The sequence below is a fragment of the Desmodus rotundus genome, chromosome 7, assembly GCF_022682495.2.
Source record: "Desmodus rotundus isolate HL8 chromosome 7, HLdesRot8A.1, whole genome shotgun sequence".
In the NCBI taxonomy this organism is placed as follows: domain Eukaryota; kingdom Metazoa; phylum Chordata; class Mammalia; order Chiroptera; family Phyllostomidae; genus Desmodus; species Desmodus rotundus.
This window is the reverse complement of record NC_071393.1, coordinates 99,333,857-99,355,080: the sequence shown is the minus strand read 5'-3', so window position 1 is coordinate 99,355,080 and position 21,224 is coordinate 99,333,857. Positions and strand designations below refer to the sequence as shown.

The window sequence follows — 21,224 nt, the reverse complement described above, 5'->3', positions numbered from 1 at the left end:
CTTTGAAAAATAATTGGGCAGTTGCTTAAGAAGTTAAACCTACCATCCACCCAGCAATTTTGCTCTTAGGAATCTACCCATGTGGAAATGAAAACACAAAGATGTCCACAAAGAAATATCCACGCAAATATGTATGTGAATTTTCGTAGTAGCATTACTTATAATAGCAAAGATTGGAAACAATTCAGATGTCGATAAAGTGGTACATAGACAGTGAAGTACTATTTAGCCATAATAAGGAACAAATTACTGATGCAAGCTACAACATGGGTGAAACTCGAACACATGCTATGTGAAAGAAGCCAGATGCAAAAGAGGTTGTATGGTTTCATTCAGATGCACAGAAAAGGCAAATCTATAGAGACAGTATATTGGTTGTCACTTGAGGCTGGGGGTAGGGATGGGATTAAATAAAAATAAGCATAAAAGAACTTTCAGGGATGTTGGAAATGTTCTCAAACCAGATTATAGTAATGATTATACAACTATAAATTTATGTGAATATCATTACACTGTACACCTAAGTGGATAGATTTTATGGTATGTCAATTATACATCAAGAAAGTTCTTTTAAACACATGCTGATTGTTATGTAGTTCATGAGATGATCTCCATATCAAAAGTAGCATTCAGAAACTGTGGAGGATATCATAATCAGGCTGTAGTCCTGGAATTAAGCCCCCATCCGTCTTTCAATTCTGAGGTTCATTATTCTGTGACTGATGGTAAACAAACCCTGTGCCCCAACCTTCCAGTTGTGTAAGGCTTGAAGCAGTGAGCGAAGGGGAGGAGCAGGGTTGAATGATGGGAGCCACAGAAGAGAAGGCACAGAGAGAAGATAAATGGGCCAAAAGCTACTTTTGTGCATCCACATCAGGAATGCAGATGGCAGGACACCTGCATGGTCCAATCTTTTGAGAACCAGTGCCCAGTACACCCATCCTGCCATTTCCTACTTTGGTCTATCATCTCTCTGTGCCCCCACCCTCTCCCATTCCTTCTTTTTCTTGATTTCCAGTTTCCTCTGGGCTGTACTTCTCCATCTATTAGTCCCTCAGTCATCTGTGCACTGGGGAGTCCTAATCTGGCTTCACCCTCTTCTGAAATGTCTTAACCCCTGTATGCAACAGTTCAAACCAAGGAAAACCCTATATGGTACTTTAATCATTATTTTTCAGTTACATATAAGTTTTTTTTCTAGATCTCACTGACAATCATATACCTAAAGAGCTAAGATTATTAATTTGCAATTTACCTTATTAAAGAAAATGAAAGTGGGTAAGAATCTCAAATAGTGAAATATGACTAGTTCAGGACTTGATAATTCAATGATTCTCCCTTTCACTTCATCCAGTCCCAGTATTTCAGAGTAAAATTTTCAAGAGAGAGGGAGCACTGTTATCATGCAGATAAATCAGATATGCTCCTAATACTGATGGTTACAATTCCATAGGCAGTTACAGACATTGTGTGAATCAACTAAATAACATACAACTTGGCGCACATTGCTCATTTAATGTAAAGCCTATTTAAAATATACTTAAAACTGAAAATGCCCTCCCAAACCTATCTGCAGTTGAATAATTTAGATTTTGAATTATATAGGGTTTTTTTTTTAAGTAAGAAGCTTATAGCACTTTACAAATAACAGCTAAACTTTTTTAGTTCTTGTGATGTTCCAGGCAAATTATCTAATCTTCACAATGACCCCATGAGGTAGGAACAATAGTTACCCCCATTTTACAAATGAGAAAAGTAAGGCATAAAGAGGTTCTCTGCTCGAAGTGGCAGTTGATAAGCAGCACAACCAGATTCAGGCCCAGATCATTCTGACTCCAAACCCAGTGTCCTCAATCGCTACATTATGCATTTAAATAGACCTCATGATAATGTAAAAATTGTCACCTTCATTTTTACAAATGGGGAAGCCGCAAGGGTTCAAGTGCATATGACCCATTCAAGAATAGGTAACTAGTCAGTTCTTTGTAGATTTCTGTCCTTGAGCCATATGGGCCTCCTCTTAAGGGCTTTATAAAATAAATTATTCCTAGGTTATTATCAGACTTGAAGAGAACTCTCTTCTTGTATAGGGCACTCACCCAAATTCTGGCTATAGGTCCTCCAGGCAGATGGAACATTTCAGACTCTTCATTTGCTGGAAATCACCGGAGTAGCTGAAAATAAAAGGATCATTTGTGTTTTGGCTAGAGCTAATTAACTAGCAGTTTGGTCTGGTTTACATTTAACGCAAAGGTTTTGGCATTTGTTCCACTGAGGAAAAGATAGATGAGGTTTTGGATCAAGAACGTTATCACATGATGGATATAATGCATACGTTTTAATTAACTAAAACTAGTCATTTGACTCAAGGTAATCACTATGTACCAAATTCCTTTAAAAATCTCTGTTTGGTATGTCTCAGAATTATTTATCTTCTTCATCTGACCTCAGGCCGGCAGAGTAGAAAACACTGACAACCCTTGCAGAATAGAATGAATGATTTGCAGAGGAATATGCTCTAAAACTTTTCATTATGAAGATGTGGCTGCTGCTATATTTACTGTGCAGAAAACCCCAGTCCCGACCGTGCTGATGAAAAGCAAAGACAACGTCACACTAGCAAGCCTGTAACATACTGCAACCCTTCCCTTTTTCCCTCTAGAGTTATCTGATCAAATATAGTTTTATTTTCCTCCAATAAGAGAAATCTCAAAGTCCTTTAATCTGTTTGACAATCTAATACAAAATAGAATAATCATTTCCCAGGCCTTGGTACGTAACCAAAAACAACTTCCATTTATTGAGATCCTGCTACAGAGAAGGCACTGTACTTGGTATTTCGCATTTATTGTTTCTAATCCTGACAACTAGGCAAATTAGGCCTTTTTACTCCTATATACAGAGAGACCAAAAACAAAAACAGAACCAAGGGAGATTAGAAAGTTCTGTCTGACTTGAAATTCATGTGCTTTTCATCATGCTATCTTTCTCTTTATCAGACCTTGGATAGTCACGGAGGATTAGATAATTTTTTGGCAGCTTGAACGAACATTTATCAGTTGCCTACTTAATGCCTAACATGAAACTAGGATGTGACAACCCCTCCAAAATAAGAAAAAACCTTGTTCTCCAGGAGCTCATAATTCAGTAAAGAGGAAAGGAGGAATGAGTTAAATTCTAAGGACAATGATTCCCGTCAGAACCCTAAGTACTAGGGGAACTTGGAAAAGGATGTGATTACGGGCTGTTGTTGAGAACGAGGGAGGCCTCCTCCAATGAAGTGAGGCCTGGGTGACCCTGATAGAAGGTACGGCTTGTGTAAGCAGAGAAGAGAGGGAAGCGTTCTACACAGACCTGGAACTAGGAATGGACAAGTTGCAGTGAAGAATGGTGGACACAATGGGGTTTGTGCTAGGGAGGAAAAAGGTTTGAATGGCACCTCATCATGACCTCAAAGAAATTACGTTCTAGTGAGGGTCCAGGGAATAGCTATCCAGGTATTGCTTCCCATCATGGGTAGAAGTATGTCTATTTTTGCCATCGTGAAGAAAAAAAAATTGAGAATCCCAGAGGGGCTATGAGACAAATATAGGCTTAGAAATCAGAATTTCTACCTTTAACTGGAACATAATCAACAAAAGAAAAAAGCAAACAAAATACAACCAGAGACATTGAGGTTGGGAACAGTCTAGCAGTGGCCAGGGGGGAGTGGGGTGGGGACAGTGGGAAGAGGGGATTGCAGGAACTATTATAAAGGACACATGGACAAAATCGGGGGGGATGGTAGGGGTGGGGGAGGGAGGTGGGTTCAGCTGGGGTGGGGGGGAGGGAAGGGGAGAAAAGGCATACAACTGTAATTGAATAACAATAAAAATTAAAAAAAAAGAAATCAGAGTTTCTGGGTTTTCTTTTCAGGTTCAGTCATTTATTCTCTAAAAATGCAACACTAGAAGTGATCAAAGTTCTTCTGAGTTAGTTTCTGCTATAAGGGATACTAATACATATGTAATCACCCCACACCCAACAGACACAAATTCATCCCATTCTAAATATGCAGAATGTTGGAATTAAGATACCAAGAGTTCAAAATACTGTTTTTTCGCTACTGGAAGTACCCTGAAACTGCCCGGTTTCACTCCCTTCTAGCTTGTACTATGCTGGAGACAGGATGGGCGTAAATGTTGTTAAGAGGTATGACAACGTTGGCATCTTTTAGTGTAACAGGAGAGAGTGTGTTAACTATCTTTATAGTATTCAAGCATGGTTTCTAGATACAGAGTTATTTTTAAATTACAATTTTCCTGCTACCTGGAAAACTTGAAAATTTTCCAATGTGTTTAATTATGCACTTTTTAATTTGTGTGAGACTGGGGTGAGCAATTATTTTAGTGAGTTTTAAGAAGGCAAGTTAGCCTTCCAGAGAAATTTTCCCATGCTCCCTCAGCTCTAATTTAGACTTAAAAAATCATTTTACTAACTTACTGAGCATAAAAGATTTAGCTATCTCAACGCTACAGTTTAGAAGGGCGAGTGAAAAATATCCCTCTGGGCTCCTGAGGCTGGACTGAAGCAGCAGCGGGTGATGCCTGCACCCACTGGCTGAACAGAACCTACCAGAGGACCCCAGATTAAGGGGATTTATACCCCACATGGGACAACACGCCCATACACTCTCCTTACAAATTCATCTTGCTTTCAGGAAGGCAGCAATAGTAAAAGCCAAGAATGAAAGAGGCTAAAAGGGAGGGTTTAGAAATAGGAGAGTCCAATTTACCCTTTTGTCTATCTCTCAAGGGCCCCAGACCCTGAAATTTCTCTTATTTGAATATGTGATTGCTATTGCCCATATGGTGTTCCCAATGAGGGCCGCAGTTTCTATGATGGCAAACACCAAAATAATGTTCACAGAACAACTAACGCACATTTCTTGCCTAAAAGTGCTCTACAATGCCTTCTTGCTTTCATTCATTGTTCACTTCCTCAGCATTTATTGAATGTCTACTACAACCATAATGAACACAGCCCTTACATTCAGATTGCTTACAGTCCACTGGGGGAGATGGATACGTGGATAAAACTTGACAGTACAGTGCAGAACGCTATGGCATGGTCAGGAGCAAGGTGCTACAGTGATGGGCGAGGACAGCAGTCACTGGTCAGGAAGTCTTTCAGAAAACTGAGAGCTGGGGGAACTGTGAAGAATGACAAGGAGTAGTCAGGGTGGAGAAGATGTAAAGAAGCATTCTAATCAGAGAACCAGCATGCCCAGAAGCAGGAGGAAATGTGTGTGACTTTTGCAAAAATATGAAAGGTGCAGAGCTGAAAGAGGGCTGAGTGATTTGCAGAAATAGAGCTTTCCGAGTAGCCAGCCAGGGCTCTAGTTTTCACAATCTAATGAATGAGTGTTTGGACCTGTGGGATTCAGGAGCCCATTTCAAAGGGCATTTTCTTGATTGACAGTCAGGAACCATGACCACAGAGAGGTTCAAAATGTACTACTCCTGCAGGCAGAGATTCTGCAATGTATCCAGCTGGTGATAAAACAAGAGTCTCTCATTTTGTTTCTTGGAGTATGATCAGGAATTCCGCCAAGACCATTTTGGTGGTGTTTTGTTTTAACAAGCACCTATTCTTTCCTCACATTCCATACACCTAAGGTGTTGCTTTCACAGGTGTGTAGAGGTCAGCTGATTTTAAAATTTGATCTCCTGGGGTTTTTTTTTTGAGGTGTAGGTACTATTTATATTTTCATTGTACATCCAAGAAAACTAAGCATCAAATGACAAAGCCACACACAAAAAAATGAGTCAGTGCAGAGAAAGAATTAGATTGAAGGACTCCCAGAGCTCAGTGTGGAAGAATCTTTAGGGTACTGTGATTAGGAGCAAACACCCTGGAACATGAGCAGAGCATGTGTGAGTTGGAGGATGAGCAGCAGCAGCAGCAGAAGCTGGATCAGGGACTGACTGACTCAGAGTGAAGCTCTAGGGCAGGAAATAATTCTACCAGTGGAAACTATAAGAGGACTGAAGCTTACAAACATACAATGGAGCATCTTCTATTTTTCTTCCTGTAGCCAAGGATGAGGGTCAGGACTACTGCTGCCCTTTTTCTTTCACCTATGACCCTCAGCTCCAGCTGGGAGATTGACTTTCTTCTCTAGAGCTGTCCTTTGTGACCATTTTATCCTAATTTCCTTGAGAGAAATGTGGTGAGGCTAAGCGTGGCCTGATTTGCAATCCGTTGGAATAACGTTGACCCTTGTCTCTCTCCCCAGACTGCACACCTAAGCAGGTGCCCTCAGAACAAGCTGTGGCATCTAAGGTTTAATTTGGGTGAGGGTTAGGGGGTAAGGAGAGGTGTGCTCTTTAAGAAAAAATAATAAAAACTATGTATGGAAAATTAAATACAAAAAATGAATAATTATTTAGGAGAGAAATCAACAGGTAACTGAAGCCTTGCAGATTTGGGATTTTACCTAAAATGTCTTAAGGGGAGTTACCAGTGATTCTTACAAAAAACCCCCAGTGCTTCCTGATTGCAATCTGGCTTTCGCTCCACACCTACAACGCTCAAGTCCCAGCCACTCCCAGCACTTGCAGGGACCCGAACGGGAGGGATGTGAAGCTTATGCTTCATGGGCTTTGTGGTTCACGCAGATGTGCTACCACTGATGAAGTTGCAGGCCAATGACCTCCTGGTTTGCCAGAAAGTTCCATGTTACACCTATTATTCTTGTTTGAATTTTAATAATTCCCTTTTCATTCTAAAGACAACAGTCCCGGTTTGCATGATAAGTGATATGATCACCCTATTTCTGGTGTTCACCTCTGTGACAACACAGGCTGGGTCCAGGGGGGAGGCTTTCCAGTCTTAGAATCTCTGTTGCCTTTCTGACCTGGCTGAACGTGGCAGAATCTCTGCTTCCCAATCCTAAAGTGTGGGTTAATCACACTGACCTACTTAGACTGGGTTGCAAGGAAGGCTCTTGTTGTGTGTTTTTCTATCTTCTGAAGTTTCACTGTTTTGGTGTGGAAGTCTTCTTTCATTTACAGATTCAAGAATCTATAAGTAATCCAGTAGATTTAGTCCTTTCTGTTAAGCTTTCATGAAGACCCACCCAGCTTAAACCATCTACAGGGTGGAGCTGCAGGGCATTCAGGCCTAGTTCATGATCACCTGAGTGCCTGACCTTTGGATGAAACATCACATGTAAATGTGCTGTGAAGCCAAGGAAGTGTTATTGGGCAATAGCCTCGCTGTGGTGGGTCACACTGTGTCAGCTCATCACTATCAGAGAAAAATGAGCAGGGAAGCGAGGCAGAAAAGCTTCACCCTCACGTGAAGCTGGTTAGCAGGCGGGACCAGGGAGCACAAGACAGCTCCACTGAGGGCAGGCTCCCGGATCCAACACACCACTTCAGAGCCTTTGAGTCATGCAGCAAGCACAAATAACCGGGCTTATTTTCCCTGCCAAAGTCACGTGCAATGTTGAGGCAACATCAAAAAGTTAAGGTTTAAAAGGCAGTTTCCTCTGAGTGCTGATTTGGGCACATAAACAGTGGCGTGGTTAAATGCCACTCTGTGTTTAAAGTAATTATACTTCAGCCCTGGAATGTGGTGATGTGAAAGCCCCATTGCAGCAAACAAAGTTGATTCTATCAGCAAACTCAGGCAAGTCAGCTTCTCCCTGAATTTACTACTTCCTACTTGTAAACCGCCTCTAGGGAAGTCAGAGCTTGAGGACGATTTTGAGTGTGCTGCCCAGCTCTTTAAGACTGGTACCAGCTTGCAACCAACAATATGCCTGCAAGATGGCTTAGGGACCTTGGCCCGTAGCAGCTGTGGTCACTCATGTTCAATGGGAGCCCTTGGAAAATAGCTGAGGCCCATGGGGGTGGGCAGTGGCCTGGACCTATATATGACCCTGTCTTGCCCAATCCTGCTGGGGCTGAACAGCCACTGCTCAGCAAAGCAGAGAAATCCAGCCAGAGAAAGGCTAGTGGTGTGGGCAAGGCTTCCTGGGAAGGGTGGCATCCTGAGGAAGGAAGAGATGATGACTCGAGCTGCTGGTTCCAGAAGCCCTGCTTTAATGGGTCCAGGAAAATATCTGTCTGGTGGAGTCTAACTTTGTCCTAAACAGAAGGACTCATCCATTTCTATTTAGGAATCAAATCTTTCTCAGGGAAAAAAGACCTAGTAAGCAGCCCTCTGCCCTACACCCTGGCACCCTATCCACAGCCACGTGTCTGGGGAGAATCATTTCCCTTTATCCTTACAGAACTTCCTTCATAAGTTACTGCTGGCGACTCTATTCATGCTAATTAGCTGCCCTTGTTAGGTTTATTTCATCTAGTTGTAAATTTTAGAGAAGCTGTTCCCAGGCCAACTTAAAAGGAGAATTCACAGAACAAGCAGAGTGGAAATCAGGTTTGGATGACCTCCACAGAGCAGGTCAAGCCAATTCCCATGGGGTCTGAACCCGGCGTTCCCAGGGAGGCGAATCCAAGTCGGATGAATGACAGACCTGGAAGTCTCAGGGAGACCATTTAGTTCAGTCACTTCACTTTACAACTGAGGGACAGGGGCCCATGAGGTGAATTAACCTGCCTTCTCACACAGCTGTTTACTGGTCACCTGTGAAAAGGATTTGGCGACACTCTTGACTTACAGGGGAGATCCCTCTGGGGACAACTTGAACAGAGCTGTCATAAGGAAAGGCCTTGTCTATTTTTCTCAAGTTCACCTTTCTTTTCACCTCTTAACTTGTTTTTCCATGGAGTAATGTTATATCCCTAAAGAAAACACATGGAAATCCAGCTGCCGAGATTATTTCAGATATTCCAAAAAATATAAAAAGTAGCTGACGTAATTTTGGTAGGTGCAGCGGACCAGCTGTTGCAAAGTAGAAAGTTCCCCAAACATCTGGACTGATCTGTGTCCTAGGTTCTAGTCATAAATTGTCCATTAGCTGTAAACCTTTATGCTCCGAGTCTGGAATATTCTCTGATCTCCCACCTGTCTCTGGCACTTTAACAGTAGTTAGGGAAAGTTCTGTAAGGTGGTGATGGGAGGGAGGATAGTTTAATGGGGTATTTGGGAAGAAATCTTTCTTGTCATATTTATGACAACTCTCTCAAGTGGTATTTTTTCTTTATGTACTGGCCTCAAATTCAGGAGAAGTGAAAGTCAAGGTTATCTTTTCTTTCTCCTTTCCTTTCTCCCTCCTTCCCCCTTCTCTCCTTCCTTCCTCTCTTCCTTACCCTCACCCTCTTCTTTGCCCTTCTGGTCTTCATTGTTCCTTTCTTCTCTTCCTCCTCCTTCATACCTCAAAGCCCAGCTGTGCTATTTAATCAAGTTGCCCACAGTAAATGCTTGTGGAAGGGCTACTGTAGCAGTTGGACACTTGTGGAGCCCTGGCCTCCTATGCATTTACTAACAGTGCGTGTTCCTTCACAGTGTTCAACTTTCATGTAGGTACTATGAATATTTGTGTTGTAACAAAAACAGCAAAACTCTTTGTTTTACAGAATGAAGACCGGGAAGTTTTAGTATAGAATTTCTGTCATGAGAAAGTTCTGTCTTGTGCAGCTAGCCATAACCTTACATTTAAATGACACCAAGATAGCAGTCCAGGGGTTACTAAACCAGTGGATGATTGATTATATTTGTTTTGGCCTCACAGCCAATTATTTAAAATTCTATAAACATAGGGAGTCCAAGGATCGTCTGGACTTCCTGGACAATATCAATATATATATCTGCATCTGATGAAACTTTTGTCAGTTCTTCAAAAAGTATACATTTATAATTGTATATAATTACTGATTGCAATGCATTGAAATAATTTACATTTCAATTAAGTGATTTGGAAAACAAATGAGAAGTCATCTCTTCCCTATCAAACCTGTTCCTCCTACAGACTACATTGTTATCAGTGGCTACACCATCTCCCTAGTATCTCAGACTAGAAATTTGGAAATCAGTCTAGACAACTCTCAGCCCTCACCCTTCACATTCAATTCATCACCAAGTCCTGTGAATTTCACTTCCACAATAAATTTTGGCTCTGCCTATTCTGCTTCCCATCCCCATTTACCCCAGTCTTCCCAAGTCACCTTCATTTCTTTGCTGGACCACTCATTAATAACTTCTCACCTGGTCTCCCACATTTGACTCTCTCCACTCTGTTCTGCTTACAGTGACCTTTCAAAGAAGCGAATATGAGCAAGTCGTGCTATTGTCCCAAATTCCTTAACATGGGTCAACATCTCCTGCCGCTTTTTCCTTAGCTCCCTAAACTCTAACTGTCTTCTTCTTTTTGGCATGTAAAATGGCCTGGGAGATTTCTCCCTTTCCCCCCTACCTGCCCCCTCCCCCAGACATTGATTACCTTTTCATCCTCAGGTAGGTCTTAACAGAATGTCAATTCTCAGAGAAGTTTTGTACTCAGACTAATGTAGTTCCCATTGTTATTCTCAAACATAACAACTGGTTCTTCCCTTTCAAAATCCTTGCCACAATTGTGATTTTTAATATTTATTATAGTATAAGAATCTATTAATGTGCTACATCAATGCCTCACTTCCGCAGAATGTAAGTTCTATGAGGACAGGATCTCCTGGCTCCGTGCAGGCATATGATACACATTCAAAAAATACTCATGAATGAATGGATCATCATTGTGATGCATTTGTACTTTGCATGTTTTATTTAGTTTAAAGGGCAGGAGTATTCTAATTTTCTTAATTTTATGTACCTACCGACCAGATGATTTTATCCTCCTTTTACAGAGAGTAAAACAGGTTAAAGAAGAAAAGTAAGTTAGAAAAGGTAGTTTAAGTTCCTCAAGTTCAGAGTTGCCTAATATCAATAAAAATAATTTTACAAAAATAATAATAACAATTAACATTTATTGCTTTTATAATGTGCTAGGAGTGTTCCAACTGTATTAACTCATTTAGTTCCTATCACAAGTCTATGAGGTAGGTAATAGTATTTCCTCCCTTTTTAAGGACATAGAGGTTAGGTACCTTGCCCAAGGTATCAAACTTACAACACATTATATTAAATGCTTTTTATATAATAAGTGTGTATTCATGTTGGTGTTCTCGCTGAAATACTGTTCTACCATTTTGGGCTTTACCCAATCAGGATTCCCATACTGAGGAATATTGCAGGTGGGAGAGAGGTTTTTGGTTCCTCTTGGTCACCATTCTCTTTCTTCTCTCTGTATCCCCTGCCGCTGCTCTCCCCACCAGCCATCTTTCCTTCCCTCCTCTTGTTCCTCACTTCCCCCTAGCAGTTTGGTAGTAGAGTCTCTGATGAAGCCACTTTTCTGTCAGGCAATCATGGACAAGGCCAGTGTTCCCACATTCCAAAGGTAGGTAAAAATGTGTGTGGAGAGCAGGAAATGCTGCCAGAACAATGACTCACTCTGAACATGTAGCTGGTTCAATAATAAGTCACTACCTTAGCAAGAGCAAAGCCTCCCACCCCATGGAAAATAAGGGGGCTAGCCCACAGCACTCCCGTAATTGGGGAGAAGCTTCCTATGACACATGGGAAAGCCATGCCCATCATAAACCTTGTCCTGGCTTTTTATTTCATGGGCATGAAAGGTGATTTTCAAAAAGGGGTAGGCACAAAATGAGTTCTTGACATGTAATGCCATACATTTTTATAGCAGGCAGGTACAGTCAACGCTAGGCTATTTGTTACATAAGTGACAGAGTATGTGGTCCCCTTGCTTCTTGCAGTGGTTTGTTTACTTGTTTGTTTTTGGGTCCATATAGAGGATTATGGTGGAATTGGACTGGCCCCTGCCTCACTTCCTTCCAAACCAAGCCTAGACTGCATGGAAATGACTCCATGGCTCAGTTCCTCTGATCCTGTGTAAACCCCACCTCGGGACCAGTCCCACAGCCAGCCTCCTTCCCTGACAGAACACTGCTGTGGGGTGGGGAGGGGGAAAACAGCCCTTTCAGACTTGGGCTGTCGTAAGTTTAGGATCTTAAGGCTCACCTGGTCTTTAAGGCTGCCTCACATTATTTTGCTCATCCTTAGCTGCCTTCTCCATTCCCCTCAGCATCTATTCCAAACCTCTTCATTACTTTTTTCAGCCCCCTTACTCTAGTTTAAGCCAGTAGTTCTCAACCTTGGCAACCCACTAAAATCACCTCAGGACCTTTAAGAAATTCCAGTGCCTAGGCTATATCCCAGACCGACTTTATCAGATTCTCCAGTAAGTGGATCCAAGTATTTTCATAAAGCTCCCCAGCTGATTCCAGTGTAAAGCCAAGGGTTAGAACCATCCTTCTAAGCTAATAACTTGACTCCTATTTCATCAGAAAATGGGAAGTGGTAAAGCACAAATATCTCAAATTCCTACCCGCTCACCAGCTCTTCTCCGTGCACATTTACCCCGTGACCCTCCCTCCCGTGTCAGAGGTTAAGGCACCCCTCTCTTTCAGGACTACATGTCAAACTCTGTCCCTCACACCTAAGATCTTTCCCAAGATCTTCTAAGACCTGCTTTTATTTCTAGTCTCTTTTGGATCCTTCCCTTCAAATTATAAGCAAGATTAAGACTCCCTCATCTTTGAAAAGGTGTCCCTGGAGCTTGTCGTCTCTGTTTCCAGACTCATACCCATCCACTCTCCACTTAGTTCTTTGTATTCTGCTAATATTTCCCCTGAACACCAAGCTTTCTTACCTTCATGAACTCTTACTAACTTTTCATAACTGAGCTCAGTTGCTACACCCTCCATGGTATGTTCCCAGATTCACTGCCTGAATCAAAACTCATATATAGTATTTAGTACATTTGATTGATATTCTCTATTTGTTTTTCTTTTCTCTCAAATTTAAACTCCTTGAGGGCAGGAACTATGTCATTTTCATCTTTTTAACATTAACGCCTGTCTTTCTGTAGGCTTTCACCTGTGCTTGTTGAACTGAATTGCAAAACAATTTCCCACCTAGCTTCTTGGGCAGAGTGATGTGGTCTAACTTGCGGTAGGTGAATTTCATTTAACCGGTGCCCCATGCTTTTATTCCCATGAATAACTGCCATAGATATTATTTGGGGGCAATTATTGGGACATTCTTTTGGATTTTATGTTATGCCACAGAGTAATGTCATGTTAATTTGTTTAGGATACATTTTTCAATAAATCCCATACAGGAATCTTCTCATCGGCATTTCCACAATTTCCAAGGCCATTGCCTGAACAATAATGATCGTTACTAATCCGAACAACCAATAATAAGGTGGCTTATACTTTATATACAGTTTTAGAAGTTAAAATTAATACCCCAATGCAGCCCACTTTATTTTAGAATCTAGCACCATCTTTTTGTCGCAGAGGCACAGATGCCTGAACTCTTCAAAGCAGCTAGAAGAGGCTGGGCCACTACACTGAGCTATTAGCAGCAGCAGCTTACTCAAGTTTTTCCTGTTTCCTCCTGTTTTCTCTTAAACTCTCCTTCAAAACTACAGGTTACTCCTCATACTCCCAATGCTAAGCTCCCTTAAGGGAGTAGACAAATCCCTACCCTACCTGATTAATTAACTGATAAATCTAAGAAACTCCTCAGCAGTACGGCCCTTCCTTCGGCCAAGTTTTATATAATTCATAGACTGCATGTATTCATAAACATCAGAAGACACCTGTGAGCAATTAACCAAATACCCTTGATTTAGAGGCCTTGGAATATGCTGTTGGCCCTTAGACATTGGCACAGGTCTATAATTACGTGAGACCACAACCAAATCATCCCCACGGCCAATTACAGGAAGGGTCATTCTTTCAAATACAACGTGATTCTGCCTCTAAAAATAATTCTGGCTGAGATTCAGAAAGAAGTATCCTTTGGAAGGGTGATGCTTTAAAGCAACAACACACAGGCGTTTGAAAAGGGAGTAGTGCCTCAAGCCATGTGTTTGAAACAGGTACATAACCAAGACAAGGGAAAAGGAAGCTGCCAAAGCCAATTTTAAAAATTCATAAATAAATAAATAATAAATATTTCTTTTAAAAGAAAGAAAAAAGTTCACAAAATTAATAACTGTGTTTAGAATTATCCGCCTGGAAAATATTGTATAGCGCTCTTTCCGTCTGGCCTGGAAACAATATCCACAGAGTTAATAAACCAAGTCTGCGACCAACAGAGAACAGAAAATCCATCTCTTAGAGTAGACAGTTTACTGTAGAATTGTAAAACAAAATTATTTAATTCTTTCTTCTATTTGCAAAACTAAATCCTATCACTCAGTGGTGTATATTACTGCATAGCCTATGTGACTAGAATATTTAAAATTAAACGTTACAATATTGAAGAAAGCTGTCTATTTTCAGAATCAGTCTCAAAAACCCAAAGACCCTAAAAACAAGAGTTTTTAACCAAATCTATACGCTTCAGGAGCTATGAGCATCCCCAGAAATTCTCAGAAAATTTTATGTGGACGCATGTTTTTCAGGGCAGGGGCGTGAGAGACACCCATGGCCACACCGTCCAATGCACTATATATGTTGTTGTAAGTGTAAAATTCCCCCTGGAGTTTGAAGACTTAGAGTGATCAAAAGAATGAAAAATGCTGCATTTATAATTGTTACATTGATTAATATTGAAATAGTAATGTTTTGTATGTATTAGACTAAGTAAAACATTATTAAAATCATTCCCACTAGCCTCTTTTTATTTATTTTTTAAATATGGCTACTAGAAAAACTAAAACTACAGTGTAGGTCTATTACATGGAAATGTGTCTATAGCTTTCATCAGTTTTTCAAAGGGCTCTTTTAGGGCAAAGAGGGACTTGCTCATTTCTCACACTTTCAGATTCTGTCTCCAAGGGCCTTGGATAGAAGCCAGGACCAGGGGCTCTGGTACAGGTAAGGCTGTCCGTGGCTTACATTTGGAGACATGCTGCCATGGAAACCTCTAACATTGCTCGTGTTTTCGGAGACAAGCAGTCACCCACCCATCCCTTCACCCCTGACACAGGTTCTGTAATCTCTCTCCTTCCAGCCTTGGAGGTCCACATGTCCACGGATCTGCACTCTCTGCCTGGATGCTCCATCTAAACCCCGAGGCTATTAGCACTTCTTACACCAATCCTGCTCCTCCTGCATGTTCTGTCTGGATCACGAGCATCTTTGAATTGCTCCTCTCCTCATTCCCTGCCCATGCCAGCACACACAAACAGTCATTAAGGCCTATCAGTCTTTCTAATGTGCCCTTTTGTGTTTCTTTGTCACCACTGCCTGGATTCTTGTCATAACCTCTCACCTCACCTCCCTTCCTCCAGATCATCTTCCTCTCTGCTGTTAGAGTTAATTTTAAAATCCAAATCTGATTATATTACTCCCTGGTTCAAAGATTATATCATAAAATTCTCATGATAGCCAAAACGGTTCTCCCTAAACTGTCTCCATCCAGGTTTCATCTACTCCCCCCTACCCCATATGCTCAGCCACACTGGATATACAGTCTTCTTTCCTACCGCAAAGTCTTTACATATGGGCTTCCTTCTGCCTGAGTGCCTTTTTCTCCCCTCCCTCTCAAGACCCACACTACCACCATCTCTGCCACGTCCACTTTTGCACTTTCATAGCACTTTGTGTATGTCTCCACGATGGCGCATGCCACACTTCATTGAATCCTTTGACTGTCATCTCCTCTGAGTTTTTCAGTTATTGTACTGGTCGGCTGGTACAATAGAACCTTATTTGATATCCAGAGAAATTCTAAAAAATCTTCCAAAAAGTACATTTCTCTAACCTCACGAGTTAGAGTTTGAAGGCTTCTTAGAGATCTTCTAGACCAGCAGTCCCCAACCTTTTAGGCACCAGGGACCAGTTTCGTGGAAGACAACTTTTCCATGGGCTGGGGCCAGGGGATGATTTCGGCACATTGTACTCAAGCTCACCTCCTGCCGTGCAGCCCCTTTCCTAACAGGCCCGGACCAGTACTGGTCTGTGGCCCTGGAGGTTGGGCCCTCTGTTCTAGACTACTCTCTAATTCCTTGATGAGCAAATCAAGACCTTTAGAGGTTACACAAGTTATCACAGGTTGAGTCCCTGCTACCTCATTTTATCTTCGTGATGACCTATGAAGTAGGCATTTCTATTAATACCATTTTACAAAAGAAGACTGAGGCCTCAGAGAATTTAAACAATGTGCCCAAGGTCACATAGTTCATTACCTGGCAAGTTTAGATAAGAATTCCAGTCTCCTTGTACTTGGCCTACCCATCTTTCCCTTGTCTCCCACGGATACTTACAATCTGCGGTGCTCCCTGAGTTATTTAACACACACAAAGATGACCTTAAATATTTTTTTACCTTAAATATTTTTTCAGTTACAGTTGACATAGAATATTATATTAATTTCAGATGTACAACCCAGTGAACAGACATTATATAACTTACCAAATGATCGTCCAGATAAGTCTAGTACTCACACATATACAGTCAATAACATTGTAATAACCATCTAAGGTCATTACAATATTTTTGACTATATGCCCTATGCCAGGGGTGTCAAACTCATTTTCACCAGGGGCCACAACAGCCTCGTGGTTGCCTTCAAAGGGCCAAATGTAATGTTAGGACTGTATAAATATAACTACTCCTTAACTAGGGGCAAGGAGCTTGGCGCTGCCGCTGGGTAGAAACAAGGTGCTGGGCCGGATAAAACAAGGTGGAGGGGCGGATTCGGCCCACGGGCATTGTGTTTGCCACCTGTGACCTGATTTCCAAGTCACCTAAAGACTAAGACAGAATCCATAGGAGGGAGACCCACGAATCAATCTTTTACAACACTGCCCCGATGACTCGGATCTGCCCTGGTGAAAAGCCACAAACAAAGGAACTGAGACTCTGCCACAAACTGATTAGATGTTTATGCAGCCTTTCTCTCTAGTGCTGGAGTTCTTTTTACAAAGTCATTGTATAAATGTCTATGAGAAAGTCTCATAAAACAACACAAAGCAAAAGAAAAACAGAACAACAACAATGAAAACAGAATAAGGTCCAACAATGCTTTAAAAAATCAAATTCAAAAATTTCTTTAAATTTTCCGTTTGCTTTTTCCTTTCTGCCCCTCCCTGACCTCCTTCTCCATTTCCCCCCCTCTCCCAAGATATTCCTAGCTGTGATATTCTCTGGAGATGCTCAGAGACCATAAAAAGTGGGTTTCTTATATCACAGAGTCAAAAAGCAATAGAAAGAATACTAGATTTCTTCTCAATAATTGGATTTGTCTTGGCACATTCTCCTACTTTCAAGCCCCAAATTTAATTTCTCTGACATGCCTGTATTTAAGCAGGTCCATGGACTTCGAAACCCTGGCTCTGTCTATACAGTGTCACAACCATAGGTTGATGGAAAAGCCAGAGTCATAGCCATGCACTGTTTTTCCTAATTTTCTTTTCAATGGATTAAGCACTTCATTGAAGGGTAAAGGGAGCCAAATACATGCTGATGGAAGATGATTTGACTTTGGGTGGTGGGAACGCAATGCATTATGTAGCATAGAAATCTACACGTCAAACCTATATAATCTTATTAACCAAGGTCACCCCCATACATTTAATTTAAAAGAAGAATTAACCACTTGAAAAATAAACACCCGAGTTAACTTGGAAGCCTTTGGTCTCCTAGTCCTGCAGAATGTCGAACCATTTTCAAACCTGGGGCCAGGAGGAGTTACACTTTTTCAAAAGTAGGACTCGACACTTGTTTCCCTTTTTTACATAAACTAGGGTCACAGCACACACTCTGAATATTTGGACCTTTGTACATAATGTTTAATAGGGGAGCACCGGGCACATGACATTACACCTGATTAATTAAAAGTGATTTTAAAATTCTTTAATCTTTAATCCTAGCTTTAGGGACTTTAGCCATTCTGTTTCTACTTTCTTTCAATATTTAACCCCAATTTAATATTTGTTTTAAATTTTACAATGTTTTATTTTATTATTTTTAACTGTAGTTAAACAATATTGTATTAGTTTCAGGTGTACAACACAGTGATTCAACATTTGTGTACCTTAAAAGTGATCACCACCCTTAGTGTAATAACTTCAAATTAATTTTGAAAGTTTACATTTTAAACTCTTTACATTCAGTACAAAAAACGTATGCAGGTGCATTGCTAGTAATTGCCAACTAGTACAAGTGCTTACCTCTTTTTCCTCTTGACAGCCACTTCAGATTAAAGATTTTTTTTTTTTAAATAATGGTCTGTACAAAGAGACATAATGGGATGGGTGCTATCAGCTTATGAGAGATTCTGAGGACAGAAAGAAGATTAGAAGACAGAAAGTGGTTAGAGAAAAGTGACCCGGAGAAGGGGGGCTGGGGCATTTGTGCACTGATGCCCTCTCCCCGGGCCCCTGGGTAGGGGCTGCCCTGGTGCTGAGCCTGTGTGCAGGTCACAGAGCGTATGATTGCCGATGTGAAACATGTCAGGGTGTGCACAGCACCGTCCACCTCCACTGCCACTGAAATCCAAGGTGGGCTGTGAGGATGTGAAGGTGGCACCAGAGGTGACACTACAGCCACATACATCAGGACGTGGAAGAGCCAGAACTCAGTTCTCCAACTGAACGTGACATTCCTGCTTAAAACTCTCAGGGGCTTCTCCACTGCCTTGCTTGAGGAAGAAGAATGGGCTTCAGATCCTTTAAGCCCTAAAACTTTGCAGGTTTGTACATTCTGGGGGTGGGGGGTGAGAAGGGCCATCATGTTCATCATATTTTCAAAAGGGCCCATGTTAAGTGTTTAAGAATCACAAACATGAAGTCCTAATCCTCAACATGACAGGTGAGGCCCTGTGCCCTCCAGACTAATCTGCCTCTCCGAAGCCCCACCTCCTGCCAGCACTCTCTCCCCATCCTCCCTGCTCAGCCAACTCTAAGTTCCAGTCACAGAACTCCTCACTAGTCTCAAACAGGCCGTTAGCCCTTTACTACCTCTTTGATTTAATACACGCCTTCTTCTCTGCCAGGAATGCCATTCCCTTTGCCACTTCCTTGGCCCCTTCTCTGCCTGAGAAATTACCTCTTATCCTTAAAGACTCAGTCATAAAATAACCTTTTCTATGGTGCCATTTCCCCCTTCTTCTTCCCTATTTCTTCCTTGGTGGTTTCCTGATCACTCCATACATCAATGTTAGTGAAGCTTACTCCTTGGTGTTGTCATTCATCGTTCAAGTCTCTTCCATTCATCAGTGAAATCTTGAAAGTTCAGACCATGCCCCTCACCACCCCAAGCCATAACCTGTAACAGTAGACAACAATAATACTGCTGCCACAAGTGAGAGGATGAATGACTGTTTATTAGCTTGGCCAATTGTCCCTAGATTTACAGTGAATCTGCCCCTGAGAGGCTGGGATGTTCATATCTAGGTTTCTGGCTCAGGTTGTTACAATCTGTCCCAGTCCAAAGGTAGTACCTTTTTGGCTGATTTCTATACAGTTTTTAAGAACCACTATGAAAAAAAAAAAAGAAGAAGAATCAGAATAAGAAAAGTGACTTGTAAATTAAAAATGTAATTGATGACATATAAAAATTCAACAGGAGGTTTGAAAGAGAGGGTTAGAGAAATCTAGAAAATAGAGAAACCACTGCCAGGCTGGTGTGCATGTCCCTCCTCAGGGCATCCTGGACATGCCACCTCACCAGCACACATCTTTGTCACCCTGCATTGTAATAGCCAGGTTACCAATCTCTGACCCCCAACAGGCTGTGCTCCTTCAGAGATGGGACTGTGTCTCTTTCTACCCCATCACCTATCACAGTGCTTGGCACATAGCAGGCACTGGCATGCATCTGCAGTGAAAGAATGAATGATGAACACATGAATGACTGAAGGTCAACTTCAGTTCAGCTTGGGGTAGAGAGGAAGCTCTGTAATAACTAGCTCTGAGGTTCACAGAAAAGGGGAGTGAGGGCAAATCCCAGGGAGCACCTGCTAGGGAAGAGCCAGGCTGGGCGCAGCAGGCAGGTCCCCATGTATTGCAAGCTTGCCTGAGCCGGGAAAGGGTAGCTGTCTGGGTAGACACAAGGAGGTGGGGCCACCAAGAATTCTTGGAGAAGGAAGGGGAGGGAAAAGCTCACCCAGAAGTTAATGTTTCTTCAGGAATTACTACGTGCCAGGCACTGTGTCAAGGACTTTTCATGTGTTCTCTCATGTGGACTTAACAAACATCCCATAAAATAGCTATAATTTTTACTATATCTATTTTCTAGATCAGTAGAGTAAGGTGTACAGATAATAAGTATCTGAACCAAAGTTGCAGAGATAGTAAGTGATGGAACCAGGATATGAGAAAAAAGTCTGATCACATCTGTGCCGATTTAGTCCCTGGACAAAGGTTCCCACGTTCCTGAGTTGGCCCCGCTGGGAGCCTGGCCAGCCCTGTGCACACCGAGGCTCTTGGACCCGTCTGAGGATCATGACCAAACCCTTCCCCAGGTTACCGCAGTCTCCCTTTCCCAGAAAACACTGTGTGGGAGAGAGTAAATAGCTGGGTTTGGGGCATTATGGTTTTCCTCTGTTTTGTGTTACTGGATGTGATGCACAGAAAAATGCCCAGAACCTCAAATAATTACAGTAAGACGACTCTGCTTCCTTCACGTGGCCACAGCAGACAGGCGGGAGCCCAGAGACACTGCAGAGTGAGTGATGTAACTGTAAGAGGGGAAAAGCAGGAGCCTGTGACCAGGAATCCGGCAGAGCCGCAAGCACAGCGTGGCGCTAGGCAGAAGTGGGAAAAGGGCTCCCTTGAAGGTCACTGACTTGTTTCTTAAAAAAATCACTTAATAAAGAGACCATGAAAACATATGATGAAGAGGGGAACACGGCAAGTTGTGAGACAATTCATGTGGTAAATCTGTTGGGAAAAACTCTACCAGACCGTCTACAGTCTGGAAGACCATACGTGCCCTGCTAGCGAGGTCATCTGATGACCGGGCCATGTGCGGAAGATGCTGGCTTAACCTATATTTTTCATAATACTATGATAGCCATGTATTATCAGGTAATAAAAAAGTAGAATAAATAAAAATAAATAGGTTTAAAAAGAAAGTGAAAGAGGAACTCTGTTGTCTCTCTGTCAGGATTAGAATCAGTGCTTCTGCAATCCTGCCAATTCCTTCTCTGATCGTTTCGACCACGCCCCAGTTGGACCCCTCCCCCACTTTAAATCG

The 21,224-nt window shown here is 41.9% G+C and overlaps 1 long non-coding RNA gene across 1 annotated transcript in view; it reads right to left on the bottom strand.

Annotated features, from left to right (window-relative positions):
• Positions 1-2,063: 2,063 nt before the first annotated feature.
• LOC128781415 (uncharacterized) overlaps positions 2,064-21,224 on the bottom strand; it is a 59,706-nt gene continuing 40,545 nt past the window's right edge. The window contains exon 3 of the long non-coding RNA XR_011651470.1: positions 2,064-2,174. This is a non-coding gene — a long non-coding RNA (uncharacterized lncRNA). The remainder of the gene's footprint in view (positions 2,175-21,224) is intronic.